Below are 24,893 nucleotides of genomic sequence, written 5' to 3'. Positions count from 1 at the left end.
CACTGGTTCGGCTGCGGTGTGAGGCTGCTGTCGCCGCAGAATAATAGGGGGTGTGGGTGAGTAGAGGGATGGCCTGGCCAGCGGTGGGAGTAGTAGGGGGCGATGGGAGTAGTAGGGGGCGGTGAGGCCTCCGCGGCATCACAGCCGGCCACGGGAGGCAGGAGCACACGGCATGACCATGTTGGTTTGGGCGGCTGGAGCAAGAAGACCAGAGGTTGAAGAAGCACTACGGCCGTTGGATGAACATCGTACGGTAACAGGAGCTAGAATCGTTCATATTGACTAAGTTGACAAAGCCCTCTGTCCCCGTCAACTTGGTAGGCCCACAAGTCAGCCTCCCACTATGCTGGGTTCCAGCTGTCAGGGGGAATATTCATTTTCGTGTGCGTAATAAGGAGGCACTTCCTTGCATGCGAAGATAGCTTGTGGGTCTGACATGTCAGCGGGGGGCACGTTATTTTCGCGAAATACAAAGGCCCTTCCGATGGGTCCCAGATGTCAGGTGGAGGAATCATTATTTTGCGCATAATAAGGAGGCATTTCCTTGTGTGCGGCCGTGGACCCAGCTGTCAGCCTCTCCACGCACAGTCTACTTCCGATGGTGTCGTTCGTTGACCACGTTGACCATGCCGCATCGAGCGCATCCAAGGTGGTGGACGACGGCGAGGCCCCGGACAGCAACGAGCCGGAGATGGGAAGACGCGGGAGTAGAGTCACAGACGGAGAGGTGTACGAGGGTCAACTAGTTCTAGAGCGGTGTGGTTTGGCAGTCGGTGGAGAAGAACAGGAGGTGTGGAGGGGTGGAGGGATGGCGTGGAAAACGGTGGAGTAACGCTTCATAGCGAAGCGTGCTAAGCAGAGCTGCTAGCAGCAGGAGGCTGGAGGTGGTCCCGGCGGTGCTGGAGGAAGAAGACGAGAGATTGAAGATGGATGCCGGTCGTTGGATGTAAATCCAACGGCTAACATGTCAGAATCATTTGTTGACTAAATTGACAACGACTTGGGTTGGCTTCGACCTATTGGCCCACATTTCAGCCTCCAAAAATGTGGCACGTATCCAACCCATTTTTTCAGAATTTACAGTCTTTTTTTGCGCGGTAGAATTTATAGTCAATTTGATCTTTTTTTGAATTACAACCATTAGCTGGGCTGGGTGAACAAATAATGTAGCGTCCATGCGGCCCATTTATTTTATTTCCTAAAAAATTACAGGCCATTTGCACATTCTCAAAATACACGATTTTGCTGGGCTGATTCTAATTATAATGTTGGGTTGGGCCAGCAATGTTATCAAAAAATAAAAAGGGGCTGAACATTTTGTTATAAATATATTTAAATAATAAGTGATATTATTACATTGGTCCTTAAATCTTACCAAGCTTTTGTACACAATCACTAGGATTTTCGTGCCAAAACAATCCAGGATTTTATTTGTTAAGAAATTATTTTTATAAGTTAATAAGATGTGGGATATTGTTTTCTTACATATGTAAGTATCTGTTAAATATATGATGACAATAAAAATAATATATAATAACATCTCTTATTTACTAATCGGAGGCACCTTTCAAGAGATCTCATTAATCCACATCATTAAAATTAATTATACCGTTGGATTACATAATTTACGGCCAGGATAAAATGAAAAGTTGCGTAACAGAAGATGGTCCAGTCACATAATAAAACCATCTGCCACGTCCACCATTAGTTATAAAAAGTAACAAAAGTCTTCACACAAAAAAACTCCATGGGTGAAAAAGTATTCCATCCGATCCGATGAAGTACAGAGTCCTCACATTTTTTTAGAATAACAGAGTCCTCACAATTTATCCCACGCATATGCCCCTTTGCAAAACTGATCCAAAAAATACCCCTCCTTCTCCCCGTCTCTCTCTCCATCGCTTTTCTACGCAATTCGCCCGTCAACGTGCAAGCCCTAGCGCCGCTCTTCCTCCTCTACATCTCCAGGTCGTATTTTGATGCCACCCTCGATTTCAGCGTTCCATCGATACTGCAATCCATCTAGAAGAAGAGGACTCAATCCAGGTATCCCTCCCCTCCAACCTTTAGATCTTCTCCTATTCCAACTTATGCAATTCAGGATGGTTGATGGATCAGATGAGGAGGTGTATCCACAATAATTTGAAGAGAAGAGGATGACAACAATACTTGAGGCTGCCAAGTGGAGGAATTATGTTGGAGTGGTGGTGGCAGCCAACTCACACTCTAAATCCAATTCGAGTTTGTCTCCCAGCAATCCCCTGGTAAATAATCCATCTTCCTACATCCCTACTCCATTGTCCGGTTTTCTGAGTGAATAAAAGAATCCCCAACAAGTTGGCTTCATCCCATCAAGAAAAATTAGCCTTTTCCCTTTTAACCTTGCAGCACCTCTCTTTACCAGATTATACGTTAGGGGAGGGGATGAGAACCAGCAGGGGTGGTCTGCAATGCCTAAAGTGGAAGCCTGCACGGGCATGCCTGCGATGAGGATGATATTTGGTTGGGTGCAGTGATAGCATGAGCTTGAGAGCGCCCAACTCCTCCATCAATCCCTGCTGTTAAGGCCAGCTCCTTAATGCTCCTACAGGTCCCGTTTGGCTACTATATACAGTCCAGGGTCAATATATCGGGACAATCAGGAAGGCCGTATCATATTTGCGCTTTGTTTGATGTTTTCTTGGTCTGCGCACATGCTTTTGAAATAGTTCCCATCATGTCATAGCAATGAGCTTTGTACAAGGCAGAAATAAGTTTGTGATCAAGCAAAGAAAGTGAATACATTTACTGAAAAATATATGTGTGTATCCTGCGAATTACTTTGATTAGAAGTCATATCAATCTCATCTTATTACCAACTAAGTTTTGAAACATATGTATTTTTTGTATCTTTGGAGCTCTTGCCTTCTGTACGTACTGAGGTAACAAATTTGTAATGTTCAGGACATGATGCGACGCTCCAAACAACTCATCATAGTAGTTAGCAAATCATTGTATATTGTCAGTTATGCACTTAATCTTCTCTTCATATATAATACTACTACTATATTGGGGAAAAGGCATCACGTTTCTCTCTCTTTCTGTTGATAGGAATGTTGAGTTTTGATATTAGTCTTCAGGATTGCATGGTCTCATTATCTTCAGCAAAAGATGTTTATATTAGTGGTACATCAACGACAAACTCACAAGGACTGCCTTGGCGAGAGCTACTCATGGGCGCATATGTTCCAGTACACAGCCAGAGCCATTCAGGTAATAAAGGTAATGCAATGGCATCATGTAGTGTATACTGGAGTAGTACATAGTTATATTTGATTATATTTTCTGGACACAACCAAGACAGCGGCAATGTAGTCTCGGCTAATGCTTCTATTTAATTAGTTTTCTGCACAATGCTTATGCATAACTGTATGGAACAACTGATTGGTCAGAACAGACAACAACATATTTAAATTGGCCAGAAATTTGTATCCAAACAAAGGAGGAGCTATCCTTATGGACAAAGTTACCATATTTGCCTTAGTACATATGTACGCCATATATCTGATTTTTGTATAGTCAAGTGTTAAGTGATTAAATATACATCTTACACCAAAATATTTAAGAATCCCCAGCTCAAAATATTATTTTTTATACATAAATTCATGATTGACCATAGGCATATATAATAAATTCAAGGCATATATCCAACGTTATGGAAATAAAGGGAAATATAACAAAGAGCAAAATCAGACATTCAATTTAGTATCATTCGGCTTCAGTATTGAGAGCAATAAAGTTAGGGTAACTATCCATTCTTAATGGAATAAATTAGTCGTGCAGCGCAGGTAAATTAAACAAATTTGTTTCTATGATAAGGGAATCACCTATATTACCAATATGACAATGTGCATGTGTTTGTGCTCCGGGACGAAAAGATGAAAGGAAATGATTGCCCTCTCATCTTGATATAATTATATGCCATTTCATGGATTGAGATAAAATATGTCCAACAAAGTTGTGGCTGATAAAATATTTTTCATTAAGAAACATAGAAAACATGAGATCAGAATTGCTTACTGTCTTTGCAAACTACCAGACCCAAAGAAAGTGTTTAATTTCATCCGACCTCACGATTTGTTACAATTAAACTTAGATTCCTCTATATATTTTGAAAATTAATAGATACATAGTTTCAAAAGAAATAACACATAAAATGAACTTCACATTTGCAAATATGATGCCCACCAATACTTCTTCATATTAATGTGAACTACATATCATACTTGAGAATTATGAGCCATGGGACGTCTGAAATGCAAGTGATCTAATCATAACTTGATCGAGACAATTCATGCAAATCATCTAATCGTAACTTGATCAAGAGAATTCAAGCAAATTATCTAATCATAACTTGATCAAACAATGGTAATACCCCTTTCCCTGAGTTCACTAATCAATCATATTCCATGTTTCAAATATTATTATAATTGACCTTAAATTGTACTACTTCTTATAATGTCATGAATCGTAAATATTAAATATCCACTAGCTCGTGCTGGTGCACGGGTTGACGACTAGTATAAAATAATTTAAATATATATAATATAGTTAGAAGGGAAACATAAGTTGGACCTGGCATTCCTATTCTTATATAGAAAAATAGAACAGACCTCTGTGTTTTCTTCAAAAAAATACATAAATTGAGCTGCAAAAAATAAAACCTCGGATGGGAGGTCCATAGGCCGGTCGATACATGACGGCCCTAAGAAAATACAAACAGGCCTATGGACCTCCCATCCGAGGTCGTGGGCTGCGCATGTTAAAAATGAAAGCCTAGACGGGGCAGCCCAAAACCACGTCCAACACTTGCCAAAACTTCGTCCCTCGTTTTCTCTGTGTTTCGCACACTCGACGTTGTGTGGGCATTTTGACTGTGCATCATATGAAGATGTGCTATGCATGAATGTTGATCAGCATGATGTTAACTGGCTGGTAGTTCCATTTTCAACCATGAATAAAACTTCCAACATGATGTTAACCCTGTTTGAAAAGCCCGTGTTAATATAAATGCTCTGCCTCTGAAAGTTGCAGTTTCTTATCTGAAACTGAACTTGCAGTTTCTTATCTGAAACTGAAACTTGCAGTTTCTTCTCTAAGAATCACATTGTCTGCACTTTTATACTCCTATGAAACTACATTTTTTAAGTGCTAAAAATAGATCTCTAGAATTCATAAAATACTTCATATGCTCAATACTGCAAATCTGAAATTCAAAAGACATTCATATCTGAAAGTACTCTCAAAATACACAACACAAAACACAATTCACAACCTGCAAATACTGACAACTCTAAGCTCCTCCTAACAATTCACAACCTGCCCGACTATTGGGCTGGGGTGGGGGGCAGCCCCCTCCTATTCCTCGGCGGCAGACAGCCGCCCCGTGAGACGATGTGAAAGGCGAGGGAGACGATGGCGGGGAAGCGTCGTCGGGCCAACTGCTTTTCTCCTCTTGCAGTTGGGTTCGGTCGACGAAGACTCCGCTAGCTCGCTCTGGCAGGACACCCTCACAAACGGCACCCTGTAGATGATCGATCCTTCAATATCTGGTGGATGCTCCATCTGGGATCGATACTCCCACCACCGCTCCCTCACGATCGGTTTCGGTGAATCTGTTTGCTCCATGGACCAGAGGAGCAGCTCTATGTACTCCGGCGCGACTCCCTCCGGGAGTATCGCTTCCTTTTCGCTCTGTTGCAGATATTTGGCCATGGATGTCGCTGTCGCCGCTAGTTGGTCCTTATTGTCAAACCAAGACTGTATCTCCAACATCCTAGCTAGCTTCACAGGGTCGCCGTCTGCGATCCTCACGTATCGGTTGTACTCCTCCATCGATCTACTTCTCCACAGCACCTTCACTTGCCGGCGGTGGTTTTTGAATGGAAGAGGAAAGGAGCAGCGCTGGTTTTGGATTAGAACAGGAGAGGAGCGACGCTGGTTTTGGACTGGAACAGGAGAGGAGGGGCAGTGGTTTTGAAATGGAAGACGGAGGAGCGGCACTACATTTAGATTGGAAGAGGAGAGGAGCGGCTGTGGTTTAAGAGGAGAAGAGTGGAAGAGCGGCGCTGGTCTTGGAAGTATTTTTTTGTTGTTTTGTGTATTTTGGGTCAAAGTTTGACCATGTACTGTATTTGACAAGCACAATGTGAATGCATGTCACCAAAAATTGTATCGTTTGGTTCGTATCTGAATGTACTTCCAAATTATATTATTTTTGCAACGTATAAATATATTTTATGTGCGAAAATCATGGTCAATTATGACCCTGAATAAAAGGGAGACTAGTTAATGTGGGGTCACTTTCTTAATTGAAGTGTAAATTGATTTTGATTTTGATCCAGTCATAGTGCGCCGGCCCTCTCGTCCAATCCTAAATTGCTGCCGCACGCTCCTCTCCCTCTCCTCCATTACAAAACCACCTCCTCTCCTCTCCTCTCCATCATCTCCATTCCAAAACCACCGTCTCACCTCTCCCTCTTCCGATCTTCTCCATTGCAAAACTAGCTCCTCTCCTCTCCATCATCTCCATTCCAAAACCACCGTCTCGTCTCTCCCTCTTCTGATCTTCTCCATTGCAAAACCACCTCCTCATGCACGTGGCCCGGAGGCGCAGTTGTCATCATCTTGATCTGAAGCGCCGGATTATAACATATAACACGAAAAAATGCCATATGACAAGAAATCATAACCTCACTGCCCAAAGGAGACAACATGAATCCCGACAGACAAACTAGACGAGGAACAAAGCTCAAATTAAAGATAAACTCATAGAAAAGGGGTCCGTCGATAGATGTCCTAATTAACATAGCCGGCTTGACCTAGATGGCAGCCGAGTAGTCACTGTTCATGCATGTGCCCCCAATGACTAGCCCAACTCAGTTGTCGCTGTTTAACCCTCGAAGTGATCCGAAGCACATGACACCTAATTTTGCGAGATGACAAGAAACCTTTTTAGATTTCTCACCACAACTACAGTCATGTACAACACAGCCTGCACAATATATAGACGATAGCCAATCCAGGCATGTCTACTAGAGTCTGGTCACATGCATGGACGAACTGATCTTCCGTGTCTTGCAGGGATCGTCCAGGCACCAACGTAGTACAACACTTCTCTAGTACTATCGCTCGTCTCCCTCTTCTATTAAGTCACCCGACTTGCAGGGCCGAGGAGTGTGCCTATGGTCGGTTCTCAATTGCCGTCCCACATGTGTGTGCAAACGCAATATGACGCACGTTCCATTCGGAGAACAACGTGCCAGACCGACCGACCGTCTGGGTGCGACGCGAACGCGACGAGCGTGCTGTATACTCCGTTCATGTGTATCGCCTTTTTCTAGACGCTTTGCTCCATGGCGCAGGTGCAATCCATGGATACAAAATTAGTATACTGTATACTATTTAAAAGTCGAGGGTGGGGCTTTTCCTGCGCGGTAGGCGGCAGGGCAGTTTCGCCTAGTCGGTTCGACAGAGACGCGAGAAGACGAGGGAGTAGGCCGCCGCAAATGTAGGGCTGTGTGATTTGACAGTGAGTTACTGCTGGATAGGTGGGGTCCTGTGATTTGACCTGCCATTATCATTTTAACTGCGGCGCTATGACCGGCGTGAGTCTCCTGATTCCTGACCACCTCCATTACGAAGAAAGAGATAGATAGGAGTAAAAAATACACTTATAGCCAACCTTGTTGTAGTATGAGTGACTAAGTGATGACTATGTATGACATGCCAACATCAGATAGCCTAACGCATCGTTTTAAATCTCCAAGGGCGTGACCACGCGAGCGACGCGACGGTCATTGTAGGCGCGACCATGATACGGGCTGCTGGCAGCCCTTAGATCTGAGATCAAACGGTCGCATGCTAAGTTGCTGAAAATTTGCAGAATAACCCTCCAGGATAGGATATTCACCCATAGGTCTAGAATCACGCCATGCAACCGTTCGATCTCAGATCCAAGGGCTCTCGGAAGCCCGTATCATGGGAGAATGGAAAGCCACTACCCTGCCGTTCGCATGCTGGCAGTTCGCTCCTACTCGTCCCCGCACGTCCTTCAATACTATGGCGGTTCGCTCCTAGTGGTCCTGTCCATTCACATTACGACAGTTCCACTAATCCTAACCCTCTTCCCAAATCCATGGAGTCCCAAATCTCCACGATCGGTGGTGAGTACAAGGTTAGAACCATCATCGGCGATGAGTTCGACATCATCCACACCCGTTCTTCCGCGATGGTGAAAGGATGCCTTTCTCGCTTCAGACGCATGTTCGAAAACTCAGATGATGAGTGGGTCGTTGGGCTAGATGTTGAGTACACCACGGTCCTGGGACCAGAGAAGGATCTAAAGGACGAAGATAGGAAGAAGACCGCCATGATCCAGGTTTGCGTACATAATGTTTGCTTGGTCTACCACATATGCCATGCCGACGTTGAGTGCCAGGATTTTAAGAACTTCCTCAAGGACAAAACAGTGAAATTCGTTACTGTAGACTTTAAGAACGACAGGGATGTCCTGTGTCAGATAGGTCTCGTTGTAGGCAACCCCTTCGACCTCCAGAAGAATCGGCTGGTGTCCTCTCGTCAGCCTTCAATGCTGACCCTGGCAGGAGCCATGGTTCATCCTTCGTACGGTAAACTGGAGAAACCTCCATACACGTTTCATCATCATGCATGGCAGCAGAATGTACTAGATATAGACCACATCCACTATGCTGCAATGGATGGCTACCTTTGCTTCAATATCTACAAGGGTTGGATGAAGAGCAATAGCCAAGTGTGCGGTTCAAGCAAAGAAGTATCGGCCAAGAGGAAGATGGACAAGGACGAAGTCGAGGACGTGGACGAGGACTCTGATTAAGGTGGCAGTGTCATTGCTCATGGTGGTTCTAATGCAGTGTCTACCGGAATAGTTGCAAAGTTTAATTTCAGGTATGCTTAATTTAATTTGAGGGGTGTGTTGTGCTGATCCCCCAGCAGAACTATGTTATGTTTCTTCTCGTTACTTTAACTTTCAGTACGTACATACTGGTATTTTTTACATTTCATCTTTTAGTTGGTATAGTACTACCACTCGTTTCTTCACATTATATACGTACAATATATATCGTTGTTCAAGATATCTTCCGATATGCCGATAAATCGGCCGATTTATCGCTTACCGCTGTCAGACCGATAAGATAAATCGGCCAATAAATCAGCCGATATGGCGATAAATTGGCTGATATGCCGATAAACTGGCCGATTTACCCCTTATCATGGGTCGACCGATAAGTTCCCGATAAGCGATCTCTGCAACATTGATATATATATGGCCAATATCATATAGCCAGTAGTTTAGTTGTCAAAGAATTTCAGGGTGCTTAGTTTTGTCAAAGAATTCCAGGATGCTTAGAGGGTGCTTGGATCCAAGGGACTTATTTTAGTCTGACTAAAAATAGTCTCTTTAAGAGGCTAAAGTTTCAAGCACCCCTAACTAAAGAGGGGCTAAAACTAGTCTTGAGACTAAATTTTTTAGTTAGGGGTACCCCTACTAAAATGTGGATTAGTCCTCTCTCTACTCATTTAACTCCTCTCCTTTAACACAGGCGAGTTCTGGATTGGAGGGTCTAGAGGATAATAAATGCTCATTAACTTGATTTTAGCCTTTTTAGTATTTGGATCCAAGCATGGGTGAGGCTAGCATGTTTTAGTCCCACTACTTTTAGGCATGGGACTAAAACGTATCCAAGCACCCTCTTAATTTTATTTGAGGGGTGAGTTGTGCTGGACACCATTATTGTGACTAGCCTTTTTAATAGTACTATATGCATAATTTGGCGACGAGCGCTCTCTTTATGTACCACCTTTTTTTAATTTCAAGTTTTGCTCCATGGCGCAATCCGTCGATACTACTGCTGTACAAAAGTATACATTTTTTAAAAGGCTAGAGGGCGGGGCAGTCTAGCTTGGTCGGTTTCACGAGAGGCGAGGGCCTTTGTGATTTGACGGCTCATTACTGCTGGAAGGCGGGGCCTTGTGATTTGACTGCTTGTATAAATGCGCTTACGACCTGATCGAGGAGGAGCAAAGAACCATGCAGTATACTCAAGTTTTCCACTGGAGTAGTATTGCGACGGAGGAGCATGAAACACGGCAGCCCAGTGCCATATGGCGATAAGAAATGATCTAATTTTCTAGTCATCTCATTGTTGGCATTGTTCTATTCATTCCCTCAAAAAACCATTGTTCTATTCATGCCTCGCAGAAAACGTGACACGTGCGGCGAAACACTCGAAGCAAAAGATGAAACACACGAGCAAAAGAAGAAGGAAGATTATCACCCCAAATGATCTAATTCGCCGCGGAGTCGTAACTGCTTCTTCATCGCCTCCACGACCTCCATCTCCTTGCGCATCTCCTCCGCCATCTTCTTCATTCTGTCCATGACGCGGGATTTCTCGACGCAAGCCTTCATCATCTGTTCCACGGCCGCATTACGTACCTTGGCAGCAGCCGGGTGCTCGATGCGGAGCTTCGCCAACTCCTCCTTCTATTCCATGACGAGGGCCTGCAACATCTTCATCGAGGAACTACTATTCTCATGCAGCTTCTTCGAGCCACCGTTCTTCTCCTTCAACAGGTCGATCTCGTGGCAGAGCTTCGCCTTGTCCTCCTGAAGTCGCAGGATTTCGCCGGTCGCCTTCTTCTCCGAGGCAATGCTCTTCTTCAGCATCATCACCATGCCGGCGGTCAACTCCCCCTACTGATTGAGCTCAGTGGGCATGTCGTCGAGGCTCTCCTTCAGAAACTCCATCAAGCCTTGGATGAACTCCTTCTGCTTATTGAGCTGATCGGGCATGCCGTCGAGGGATAACGACTCCAGCTCCACCGGCTCGGCATGTTCGCCTTCGCGGCTAGGGCGCTCCTGGGAGCTATCGCCTGCCCGTGAGAGATCTTTCGAGGTCTCTGCGTGGCGGCGAGCCCTCTCTTTTTTCCGCAGCCTTGGTTGCCACTCCCTTGTTACGAGTAGTTCTCGACCTAGAGCTCTTCTCACCGGACATGGCAACGACGGACGAAGAAGAAGCACTTATGAGGAGGAAAGGTAGAGTAATTTTTGGTTAGGTAGTTCCCCTTTTTATAACCTAAGTACTAGCACTAGTACTAATACCTGAATAGTGGGAACATGTTCAGGTTTGGTACGTACTAGTAGGTGTGAGCAGGCTTTCGAATGTGATGGGAACAAGGTAAAGATTAATTGATGGTTTTGGTTTCGAGGCCCGAAACGGCTCCCGATGAGTTTAGCGGAACATAAATTTCAAGTACTACACTGCTCAAATGCCTAAATATTATGTTACTGTCAAAAATTGGCACAAAATACTAAGTAGACCATTGGAAGTACTACTAGCAACCCACGATATAACTACTCGCATGCACGCAGTGGAGTAATAATGTCTTTCTTAGGCCCTCACGTCCACTCAATTTGCATGCGCTGTATTAATTAACCATCAATGAAGTGAATGACTTTACACGCGTCAAATTATCACATGGGGTGGATCTTGGTACAAAATTGCATCCGCCCGTGTACCCACGTGTGCGTGCGAGGGAATGAGTGCGGGCGTGGCGTGCGTGCACATCTTCGCTTCGTGCATGTACCGCCAGTATGGCTCAGGGAGGACGAGTACATTCTTCTGGAACCAGCACCACGTCACTGTGATCAATCCACGCAAGGAGGTCGCGACAACGCCTCCACATGTGCCACGTGGCTTCATTAACTATAAGAGAGACACTGTATAGCGTGCCATTGGTATTCTAATTTACGTGTTTTGCACATACTTGAAGTACTAGTAAGGTACACATGCATTGCACGCATCAGATTTTGCAACCAAATTATGAATAAATACCACACTATAGCATGTAAGCTCTGAGTCATATATGCCTGATGTAGCCCTTCGTTTAATTCTTATAGTTCATCTCATTCAAAATCAATTAGTTTTTATAAAAAGCTAAGAACGCGGGAATAGGAAAACATGGGATTATAGTGGAATGTCATCTTGAATCCTACAGGATTGTACAAGTGTTTGATTATGCATAGAAAAAACGTAGAATTCTTTCAAAGAGGTTTGAGTGGATGGGATGTTTCCGATGAAATCTAGTGCAAATGAATCATGTGGAAAACTTCCTATGGTTTACAATCATACGAATCAAACAATCAAGATGGGAAAAATTCCTAATGATTAGAATCCGCCAAAATTCCTTTTAGAATCCTTTGAATCAAAGAAACCCTTAATCTATTTTATGATTCATGGAATTGTGCGTTGTAAAGCATAAAGAAAAACAAATAATGGCAATTCAACTAGAAAAAAAGTTTGGGCAGTTATGATACGGAAGATTCTAGAACAAAAGAGAACCACTGTTGTTTTGAGGTTTGTGCATTATGCTTAAGTTCAACCATGGAGTCTTCTAGATTGTACATGTGGCAAAATCCGGTGGGGGGCTAGAAGATGGTGCGAGGGGCCGAGTGGAGGGAGACTATGAAGGAATGCACAAGTGTGAGATCGATATTTAGAGAGAGGGGGCGAACACGTGCGCTGTTGCGCGCAGTGGCGGAGCCATGAAAAATAAATGAGCTAGGGGCCAAGCATTGCTAATCCTTTACGAGGAGGGTCAATTCATGAACTTAAAACTTTTTTAGCAGCAATTGTCTAATGATCACATTCATATTAGCCTCGATATATAGTGATGTTAGGGGGGGAGGGGGGCAGGGCCCTTACTGCCCCTGTCTTCGCCATTGTGCACGCGTCTGAGAGATGAAGCGAAAGGCATGGATGATGAGAGGGGGACGTTGGATATATAATTAATGTGGGTGTATTAGCTATATATGTTAATCCTATATAGAGAGGTATAGATTGATCGATGTGGATGTGGGAAAGAGGGTGAGACCTCACTGGATATATTGATTGATTGGTTTGTGTAGAAAACTATGAAAGACCTAGCTATATACACACATACATAGAGGAACATCGATCGTTGCGCATGCACGCGTGAGAGATAAAGAATTCCTAATATGATGGAGAGGGGGATGTGTGTGGGTGTGTGCCTTCATGGGAGACCGACCTGAAGAAAAAGATTGCATGCGTGCGATGGATAATGCCGACTGGTAGTGTGTGTGCATGCAGGCACGAGAGAAAGTTAGTGGTACAATTATAAAGAGAAGACTACTGTGTGGGTGTAAAAGAATAGGTGAGGTCATAATCAATGTAAAGTTGAATTCAAATATTTGAATAAGAGATCCTGATGTTTGAAATCCATGCATGCATGAATATAACAGAGATCTGCGTGGTGTAGTTTGGAAACGAGCATGTTGTAATGTATACACATTGAACAAGGTTAGACTGATTTGAATTTGAGATACCGATGGCAGACATCATTTGGCCACGTCGCATCCGTGCATGGACACACTATTCTAATTGGAGATGATGGGCGGCTTTCGCATCACATATCTATATCTATACCCCTATATATATTATATTATATATTTTTTATATTGTGTGCGGGTAACTTTAACTTTGAAAGATGGTCATTGTACGAGGTGAATCCGATGGTCCAAAGATGGCAAATTTGAGCACTACTGGCCGTTGGATATCATCTAGATTCCACCAGATTTCGCCGCATGTATAATCTAGAAGACTCCATGGTTGAACTTAAGCATAATGCACAAACATCAAAACGCAAGCACTTCTTATTTGTTCTAGAATCTTCCATATGAGAATTCCCAAATGTTTTTCTACATGATTTGCCATTATTTGTTTTTACTTTATGTCTTACGACGCATAATTCCATGAATCTTAAAATAGATTAGCTTCCTTATAAAAACTAGATGATTTTGAATGAAATGACTATAAGAATTAAACGAACATCTACACCATGCATATATGACTCAAAGCTTGCATGCTATAATGTGGTATTTATTCATAATTTGGTTGCCAAATCTCATGCGTGCAATGCATGTGTACCTTACTCTAGTCAAAATGGTGTTTCTGTGTGTGTTGTGTGTGTTGAGGTGCAAATTATCTTTTTTGGGGTACATGTTAAGCTTGTTCTTCTGAAATTTCAAGTCGCGCCTTGTTATGCCGAAAATACAAGCTAGCGTCTTTATCTATCGTGCTGCGAAACTCCCGCCTCATCAACCCGCGCCTTGTTAGCTCGAAATATTTAAGATATATCTTTGTCTCGTTGTGCTCCGACAACTCCCTCCATCTCATCCCGTGCCTTGCTATTCCGAAATTACAACGCGCGTGAAAACTACCACCTCCTGTGAAATCCCGACACGCGAAATGCCCGTGGTACCCCTGAACCGAAAGAACCGCCTCAAATCAGTGGGGGTACTTTCGTAGCTTACCCCACATTTCGGACAAGCGCGTCTCTAAGTCATGGTTCCCCACTGCCATCCCATCCGCCCACCCATTCGTACACCGAGGCCGCGAAAACCCGCGACGAAACCCCACACCCTGCTCCGTCCACCACCCAGCCGGAGCCTCTTCCCCGACGATGTCGTCCACAGCAAAACCTTGACGTCCCTCATCCACCGTACTGGATGAGGATCCGTCGTCGATATTATTGTCCCGCCGGTTCGGCCACCCCGCCCGGATGTTCCCCTCGTCTTTCGCGCCACCTCCATTCCCACACCGCCGTCTTCACCTGCACCACCGGAAGAGCATCATCATCAACGTTTCCTCGGATGAAGCTGCGGCCTAATCGACGCCACCAAAGAGGTTGTACACTAATCGCCGCATTTTCTTCTTGATTCGATCTCACGGTGCTCCCGACGCTCGGTCCCAAGCCGACACGGCGCGACTCCATCCATAGTGGCGTCGCCGGCCACTTCCTGCACGACGTCGCTACCTTGGCGGCGACGTCCACATCAGTAGGAGCTTCTGCTGCTTTAGCTCTCGCTCGCGCTGCTACTCTGCTCTTGCTCTCGGTCCCCTGCCTGGTCTGCTCTTGCTATTGCTCTTGCTCACGCTGCTGCTCTCGTTCTTGATCTTGCTTGCGATGCTGCTCCGATTTAGCTACACTTCAGTCGACTGAATTGACTTTTGGGTCAGTCGATTCAGGGGGGGGCTTGCCGGGGTGAAGGAAGAACCAGCCGCAGCGGGGAGGGGGGCTCGCCGGAGAGGTACCCCACTATCTATCTTAGGGTTCAGGATGGGGGCGGTGGTCGCCAGCGGTGGCATGGGGATCGCCGGAGAAAAAGCTCAACACGGGGGGGCCTAGAGGGATGGTCGGGGCGGTGGCGGACCGGCGGTGGGGAGTGTTTTCGGGGCGGCGCACCGCCGATCGCGGGCGGCGGGGGGCTGCTGTTTGGCCGGTGGTGGCTGGCGGCTCAGGGGGGTGGAGGTTGAAGATGAACCGCAGGCCCTTGATTTCGTATCCAATGGCTGCAAAGTCGACTGACCAGAGATGAAAAAGTCAGTCGACCGACATGTAGCCTCACCTTGCTAGTACGTTCAGTTTCGACAGCAAAATTCAGTTTCGACAGTTAAGTTTAGTTTCGACAGTTAAGTTCAGTTTCGACAGTTAAATTCAGTTTCGACAGTTAAGTTCAGAGATGAGCGGCTGATGTATTTTACATCTAGCACTTTGTGGTTATGTATTTTACGTCATGTATTGGAGATGCTATTAGGAGCGGCTGATGTATTTTACATCTAGCACTTTGTGGTTATGTATTTTACGCCATGTATTGGAGATGCTATTAGAATTCCACTCAGGTTAACGTTGTTCGTTGTCTCTCTTGTCCTGCTTCAGCCTCGGCGTCGTACAACTCACCGGAGCTGCTCCAACAATGAAACCCTCCATCATAGTGGAGCAGTACCTCGGGCTCCATCTCCAGACGCCTAAGATCTTCTTCCCCTCCTCCGACAGCCAAGTCAGCTGGAGCATCCTCACCGGCCAACCCAATCACGCTGAGATCGACATGGCTTCGCCAAAGAGGTTGTACACTTGTTGCATCTCTTTTTAACTCTACATGTTATATATATTGTCCACTGAGCACTCGTAGTAACGGAAAATACGATTATTTTATCCTACTATAGGAAAAGCAGTGAGGTACCAGGCAACTTAGCTATCCATGATGGACTCTCTTGAATGCCATCATTATTTATATCTGCGCATTTGAGCTGTGCATTTGTCGATGGGCCTGGGAGTTGAGCTAGTATAGGAGTGGCCTGGGTCCAAAGTAATATAAGTAGCACAAAAACATTTTTTAGTGTAGGATTTTCCTTGCTCAAGCCTGCCTACTAGAATCGCCAGTGCTTGAAAGGAAAAGTGAATGAAAAACATCGGAATTGGAAAGTTTCCTATGGTACTACTTTTCATGAATTTGGTGCAAAGGAATGGAGCAAAGGAAAACTGTAGGATTTGTTCCTTTAGTGTCTCCTTGAAAGAAAAACCATAGGAATTCTAATTTCCACTTCTCCTCCTTTTCATGTTCCTACTCATCAAGCACAAGACTAAGAGATAGTAGCATAATAGCATTATAACCATACATTTTCTTGTGGTTTGACTTAATCTCACCATGCTTTTCTGCATCCTGTGATCTTCCAATTATTGTGAATCAAACACCCAGATTGGCAGAAATCCTGTGTTTTTAAATTCTCTATTTTGCACGTGCATTCCTATCCTATTCCTGTCTATTTCCTATCCCTGCATTGTTAGAATCCTCAAATTCAAACAAGCCCTTACTCAATTACTTCTATTACAGATATGTGTCAAAGAAAACCTTGTGTGGTTTGTCCTGCTCCTGCGGCACTGTGTTCCACCCCAGCTCAGCTGCTCTAATGACGGAAGGGTTCACCACAACAGGGATCCGCTCTCCAGACTGTCTTTCGCCGCCTCAGATCTTCTTCCCCACCGCCGGTGCCACGGCAACTGCATTACCATCATCAACTGAGCAGATGACCTTGAGGACTACACGGGTCCGCAAGAGAGGTCGCACTCTTCCGTGTCTGCTTACGTTATGCGTCGCTCAATATGATGACATGCTACATTATCGTTGTGTTCACCTATTAGACTCCGAGTCAGGTCCAAACTAATGCTGAAACTTGAGTTTTTAAATGGTTGTGTGGTACATATTGGGGCAGCAATCAGTACTATCTGTCTACTATCTGGTTAATCTCCGGTGTCTACTATGAGTTTCATGTTGGGTGCAAACAAACATTAAAGGAGCCATTATCTGTATTTTTTAACTAAAGCTATTATCTGCCTGCTATCATTGGTTTTGGGTCTATCCACAGTTTGCTACCATCACTCTGGGTTTGTGCATGCATTCCTTACATAATCTCACTATGTTTTATTCCTATGCATGCCAGTTATTATACACAATGGAACTGATCATGTAGAGCAAAAGAGACGAGCCTTGCGTGGCAATAAAATTTAATGCAGACGTCGTTCCATGGTGGGCGCAAAGGCAGCCCCCCTCCACCCATTTCAGATCGTAATCAAGAGGAATATAACTGTTCTAAGGGGGATTCAGAAGGAGAAGACCACTCCTATTAACCATATGAGGTATTCGGTCTAACTTGGCATGCTGATGTTGGTAATATCATGCATATGATGCCTTGCTATATACATTAAAGATGTCATCTGCTTAGTTTAGACATGCTTTGTGTCAATGCCATCTGTTTAGTTTCTTTATCGTATATGTGAATCATGCAATGCCATCTTGTCTAGACAGGCATCATATATGTGAATTTTGCAATGCCACCCTGGTTAGCCAGTCATCTTATATGTGAATTATATCATGCCATCATTTTTTTATTATGTGTTAAATTTGTCAACAATTTTAGTACATTCAATTACTCTTCCTGTGCATCAGCCATTCGGCACGGTCATGGAAAAAATCTGGAGTGGAAACAAGGTCTTCAGAGCAGACAATGCTATCTCACGAAGCGCATGTCTTGCTGGTTACCGATAGCTCCTCAGAGGAGGATTCAGAGATAGATGACCGGTCATATTCCCCCCCCCCGAGGTGCATGCCCTAACTTGGCAGGGTTATGTTGCTCATATCGTGCGTATGGTATCTTGCATTGCTATGTCATTTGCTTAGTTTAGACATGCTTTGTGTGAATGCCACTTGTTTAGTGTCTAATTACCATATATGTGAATTATGCAATGCCATCTTGTTGCAAGACATTATATATGTGAATTATGCAATGTTACCTTGTTTCAAGGCATTATGTATGTGAATTATGCAATGCCATGTTGTTTAGGCAAGCGTCATATATGTGAATTATACCATGTCATCCTGTTTTTCTATTTCTCATTGCTTTTGTCGACAATGTTTGTATATTCAACTGCTCTTCCTATGCATCAGCCATTTGAATTGGTGATGGAGAAATCTGGAGTGAAAACAAGGTCTTCAAAGCAGACAATGCTACCTGCTGAAGCAGATATCTTGCTGGTTACAGATAGCTCTTCAGAGGAGGATTCAGAGGCAGATGACCAGTCCTATTATCTCCCTGAGGTGTATGCTCAAACTTGGCAGGGTTGTATTGCAATGCTTAGTTTTTACATCATATACACAATATGGAATGCCATCTCCTTAGTTGACACATCATATACGCGATTGCCCTCTGCTCAGTTCCTTAGTATATAAATCATATATTTGAATTATGTCATGCCATGATGTTTACATAGACAACATGTATCTGAAATATGGCATGCCAACCCATTTTCTAAAGACATAATATAGTTATATCATCTCATCCTGTTTACATAGTCATCATATTTGTCATTCTACCCGTGAATTATATCATGCCATCATGTTTCCATCGACGGCATGTTTGTGATTTATGGCATGCCAACCACTTTAATAGACACATCGTATAGTTATATCATGTCATCTTGTTTATATAGTCATCATATTTTGAAGTATGTCATTCTATCCTGTTTAGTTAGCCATCATACATGTGAAATTGTATCATGCTATCCTGTTTAATTAGCCATCATATATGTGAAATTATGTCCTGCTATTCTGTTTGCTTAGACAACATAAATGTGAATTATTTCATGCCCTGTTTTCTTCCCTACTATCCATTGCACCTGTCTATCTTACAATGTCTGTACATTCAATTACTTTTCTTGTTTATCAGCCATTTCAATTGGAGGGAGTGATGGCAGTATCTGTGGGAGTAAAAACACGGTCTTCAGAAAAGATCGTGCTACCTGTCGATGCAGATAGAACCACGGTTGTTCTTTCCCAAGAACCAGCCCCACCACACATAACCCATACTCATGCAGATTGTACCCCTATCTAGTTGGACAGAGAACCAGCTACACCCCTTCTAACCCCAACCGCAGCAGATAGACACCTAGTTCCCATTGACACAACACCGTCTCCACCACAGAGCACCTAAACACAAGCAGTTAGTAAGGCAATTGCAGTGCCCAAATCACGAGGACCACCTCTCCGAACCCGAAGTCAACGCTTAAAGCAGAAGAAGAATTGTTCTCAGGTCAGGTTCCGTAGCTATGGTTCATACTACTTTGCTCTTGCATCACTGTATTTACTGATACCAACTAATTTCAAATTTGAAGGATGCAATTGAAACTCCAATGGCGCAACAGGTATGTTTTAAACCTGTTTCTTCAATGTGTTTGGCTGTTTGCTGTTGTAACTTGCTCTATGTTGATTCTAGTTTCAATTGAATAAACAGTTATGTTCTAATGCCATGCACATTACAAGTGTTGTTATTGTTGTGTAGTTTCCCACACTTATATTCTGTCTATACTGCTTTGTCTTAAATAGATATGATTCGAACTGTATCTATCTTGATTTGGCAACATAAACTAGAATGATATAGACCATACAGTGACCATACTACATAGATATATGTTTGTTTCATGCTGTTATCATGTCCACTTTACTACTGAACTGGTTTACCAAAATGAGTTTCATATACTACATTGTAAACCTGAGATGTGTTTGTTTGTTTCTCTTTTAGAACGCGGATACAATATTGGAGAAGAGTACCCTGTTATGCAATGGTAAAGGAAGTAATGCAGATAAGGTTCAAGATAGTGAGAGATCCCTGTTGTTCTCCAAGAAAGCTGATAAAAACTATATTGAAGACACTGAGACAACCCCAAAGTCCTGTCTTGATGTAGTGTTCGAGTTACTGGCTACCACTGCTGGCACCAGCTCTTCGAACTCGTTGCCTGAATCAGTTCGGCTTCTTGAGTCTCAACTTAAAGTTGAAAGACATCGATCAGATGTTATGCAACAGGAAGCCGAAGGAGTGAGGAAGTCCCAGCAAAATTCAGATGCATACTTCCTGGTGCAACAGCAAGCGCTGGAGGACTTAAGCGCCAAACAAGAGAAAGTTAATAAGCTTGCTAAGCATCTTGCCAGCATTATGGGTACCAATGATATTGTTTCTTGAGCTCTTCTGAAGTGGTTTCAGTTCTGGACTTGTTTTGCTGCGGCGTTTATATGCTGTTGTGTTCCCTATATTTGCACTGGTGGCGAACTTTGATGCCCAATGGATGTAATATGTGTAATAGCCGTGATAGCCTAGTGTAAGTTGCTTGGTTATTTATTTCCTTGTTGTCTTGTTTATTTGTTTGCTTGTAGTCAGTGCAGTTCTTTTTCTACGGTTTGCTAGTGGCTGCAATAACCTATTTTTTAAAACTAGGCCACAATAACCATGGGCTAATATTTACTGTAGTGACACTGGGCCTCTTACGGGCCGTAGAAACAGTGGGCCTTCTACGGTCCGTATAAACAGTGGGCCTTCTACGGGCCGTAGAAACAATGGGCCTTCTATGGGTCATAGAAACAATGGGCCTTCTACGGGCCGTATCATCAATGGGCCTTATACGGTCCGTATGATCGATTGGCCAAACATGGGCCAAACAGACCGCATTCTGGCCGTAAACGGGCTAGAGTTGGAATCGTCCGTTCATGGGCCGACCATAACGGGCCATCGTTAATAGGCTGTATTTGATGACGCTATGAAAAAGGCCCAACGTATTAACGGACCACAAACGGGCCGACTGTAACCACAGGCTGAATTTGGCCCACAAGCAGAAAATGACAGTAACGGGCCGTAAGTAAAAGAATGCTGGAAAATAGCCCAAGAATAAATGGGCTCTGAGAAGGCCGAAAATAACATGGGCTGGAAATGGCCCAACGAATAACGGGTCGTTAATGGGTATAAAGTGATACACTATTCTTTACGGGCCAGTTTCACCACAGGCCGTTAATGGGTGTAAAGTGATACACTGTTCATTACGGGCCAGTTTCACCACAGGCCGTTAATAGGCCAAGAGTTACATAGGGCCTCATATGGGCCGAAAGACGTCATGGGCCATACATGGGCCAGAAGTGAGAACGGGCTGGAATCATATTGGATGGCCCAGATGACGCTAGTGGGCCTAATTCGAATAGGGCGTAACGGGCCTTGGGTTAGCGGGCTGTAAATGGGCTATATGCGAACAGGCCGTTAACATGCTTTCCATGGGCCGGCTCGCCACCTTTTGACCAAGTCAAACAGGCCAGCCTTTTCACAGGAATGGGCCTCTGTTGGGCCGTGCCACATGTCGACGTATCATAGGCACCTTCTGTCCAATGAGTGGATGACATCTGTCCCAGCGATGAGCCGACACGTGTTTGCTCCAGCCAATGATGATTTTACACGTGGAAAATCCCCATTGGTTGGGGCTGTTAACGGGTTATCGGATCCAAAACCTGACCCGATAGCTTAACGGCATTCTGTTACGGTGGATGTCACGTGTCGGTCACCCTTGATGAAAGCACTTCTGTGACGCGCGGTCTATCGTCATGGAAGTGGACACTTCCGTGATGATAATTTTGGTAATGTCAAGGAACATTTCTACGACAGCACAGGTATGACTATCTTGATTCTGTCATAAAATCGTCATGAATGTACATGCATGACAGAAAACGTGACCTACTGTGACAAACACGTATCATCACGGAAGTGTATTTTTTTGTAGTGACATTCTTTTGGAACCAGCAGCACGTCACTGTGATCAATCCACACAACGAGGTCGCGACAATGCCTCCACATGTGCCACATGGCTTCATGAACTGAAAGAGAGACACTATGTAGCATGCCATTGAAATTCTAATTTACGTGTTTTGCACATGCTCTAAGTACTAGTAAGGTACACGTGCGTTGCACACAACAGATTTGGCAACCAAATTATGAATAAATACCACACTATAGCATGTAAGCTTTGAGTCATATATGCATGATGTAGATGTTTGTTTTATTCTTATAGTTCATCTCATTCAAAATCAATTAGTTTTTATAAAAAACTAGGGTCTCTTTGATTTGTAGGACTTCTGAAACGCATGAATAGGAAAAACATGGGATTAGAGTGGAATGTCATCTTGAATCCTACAGGATTGTACGAGTGTTTGATTGTGCATAGAAAAAACGTAGGATTATTTCAAAGAGGTTTGAGTGGATGGAATGTTTCCTATGAAATCTAGTGGAAATGAATCCCATGGAAAAATTTCTATGGTTTAGAATCCTACGAATCAAACAATCAAGATAGGAAAAATTCCTAAGGATTAGAATTCTCCAAATTCCTTTGAGAATCCTTTGAATCAAAGAAGCACTTAATCTATTTTATGATTCGTGGAATTGTGCGTTGTAAATCATAAAGTAAAAACAAACAATGGTAATTCAACTAGAAAAAAGTTTGGGCAGTGATGATACGGAAGATTCTAGAACAAAGGAGAAGCACTTGTGTTTTGAGGTTTGTGCATTATGCTTAAGTTCAACCATAGAGTCTGCTAGATTCTACATGTGGCAAAATCCGGTGGGGGGCTAGAAGATGGTGCGAGGGGCCAAGTGGAGGGAGACTATGAAGGAGTGCACAAGTGCGAGATCGATATTTAAAGAGAGGGGCAAGAACGTGCTCTGTTGCGTGGAGTGGCGGAGCCATGAAAGTTAAATGAGCTAGGGGGCCAAGCAGTGCTAATCCTTTACGAGGAGGGCCAATTCATCAACTTAAACCATTTTACCAGCAATTGTCAAATGATCACATTCATATTAGCCTCAATATATAGTGATGTTAGGGGGGGGAGGGCCCTTGCTGCCCCGTGTCTTTGCCACTGTGCGCGCATCTGAGAGATGAAGCGGGAGGCATGGATGATGAGAGGGGGTCGTTGGATATATAATTAATGTGGGTGTATTAGCTATGTAATCCTATATAGAGAGGTATAGATTGATCCATGTGTATGTGGGAAAGAGGGTGAGACCTCACTAGATATATAGACTGATCGGTTTGTGTGGAAAACTGGGAAAGACCTAGCTATATATACACACATAGAGGAACATCAATCGTTGTGCATGCACGTGAGAGATAAAGAATGCTCGATATGATGTAGAGGGGGAGGTGTGTGTGTGTGTGTATGCATGGGAGACCGACCTGAAGAACAAGATTGCTTGTGTGTGATGGATAATGCTGAGTGGTAGTGTGCGTGCATGCATGCACGAGAGAAAGTTAGTGGTACAATTATAAAGAGAAGACGACTGTGTGGGTGTAAAAGACTAGGTGAGGTCATAATCAATGTAAAGTTGAATTCAAATATTTGAATAAGAGATAGTGATGTTTGAAACCCATGCATGCATGAATATAACTGAGATATGCGCGTTGTGGTTTGGAAACGAGCATGTTGTACTGTATACACATTGTACAAGGTCAGACTCATTTGAATTTGAGATACCGATGGCAGACATCGTTTGGCCACATTGCATCCATGCATGGACACACTATTCTAATTGGAGATGATGGGTGGCTTTCGCATCACATATCTATATCTATACCCCTATATATTATATTATATATTTTTATATAGTGTGCAGATAACTTTAACTTTGAAAGATGGCCGTTGGATGAAGCCAATCCGATGGTGCAGGGATGGCAAATTAGAGAACTAATGGCCATTGGATACCATCTATATTCCACCAGATTTTGCCACATGTACAATCTAGAAGACTCCATGGTTGAAATTAAGCATAATGCACAAACCTCAAAACACAAGCACTTCTTCTTTGTTCTAGAATCTTCCGTATCAGAATTGCCCAAATGTTTTTCTACATGATTTGACATTATTTGTTTTCACTTTATGCTTTACAACACACAATTTCATGGATCTTAAAATAGATTAGCTTTCTTATAAAAACTAGATGATTTTGAATGAAATGAAGTATAAGAATTAAACGAACATCTACATCATGCATATATGACTCAATGCTTACATGTTATAATGTGGTATTTATTCATAATTTGGTTGCCAAATCTCATGCGTGCAATGCACGTGTACCTTACAAGTCTAAATGGTTTTTGTGTGTCTGTGTTGTGCGTGTTAAACACATTGTGCGTAGTATCATACATGGTTTAGATTTCGAACATCTAGCTAGAGCATACATATACTATGATTTGAATTCACCATAAAATGGATACATATATTTGAATTTGAGATCCTATGTACATGTAGTTCGTATTTATATTGGAATTTACTTCTCCTATATTCATGTCATGTGTTGTGAAGATAATATTTAGATGGTTGTATAACTAACCCGAGTACAATCCCATTCAAACAGGGAAAATGTACTCAAATTTACTCCATATGCTAGACAACACACATAGTTTTTTTATTGTTGAGGGAAGTGCAAATTGTTTTGGTACTGTACACGTTATGTTTGTTGTCCCGATTTTTTTAGTTTTGTTGTTGTTGTATTTGAATGCATTTCTAGTAATATAGTAAAATGGGACATGGCTCTCTCTAGTGATGAGGTGTGAATTGTCTTTTTTTGTACTTGTTAAGCTCGTTCTCCAGA

At 43.4% G+C, this 24,893-nt stretch overlaps 1 long non-coding RNA gene across 2 annotated transcripts; it reads left to right on the top strand.

Annotated features, from left to right (window-relative positions):
- The first annotated feature begins 1,850 nt into the window (after positions 1-1,850).
- On the top strand, positions 1,851-4,747 carry LOC123151923 (uncharacterized). Of its 2 annotated transcripts, none has more exons than XR_006475919.1 (3): positions 1,851-2,046; positions 2,119-2,264; positions 2,405-4,747. It is a non-coding gene; the product is annotated as an uncharacterized lncRNA (long non-coding RNA). The 2 variants fall into 2 exon arrangements; XR_006475920.1 differs by having other exon boundaries at positions 2,389-4,747.
- Positions 4,748-24,893: the final 20,146 nt, after the last annotated feature.

This window comes from Triticum aestivum, chromosome 7A (genome assembly GCF_018294505.1).
Source record: "Triticum aestivum cultivar Chinese Spring chromosome 7A, IWGSC CS RefSeq v2.1, whole genome shotgun sequence".
Taxonomy (NCBI): Eukaryota; Viridiplantae; Streptophyta; class Magnoliopsida; order Poales; family Poaceae; genus Triticum; species Triticum aestivum.
The sequence above is the reverse complement of the archived record's forward strand: the minus strand, read 5'-3'. Positions and strand labels throughout refer to the sequence as shown.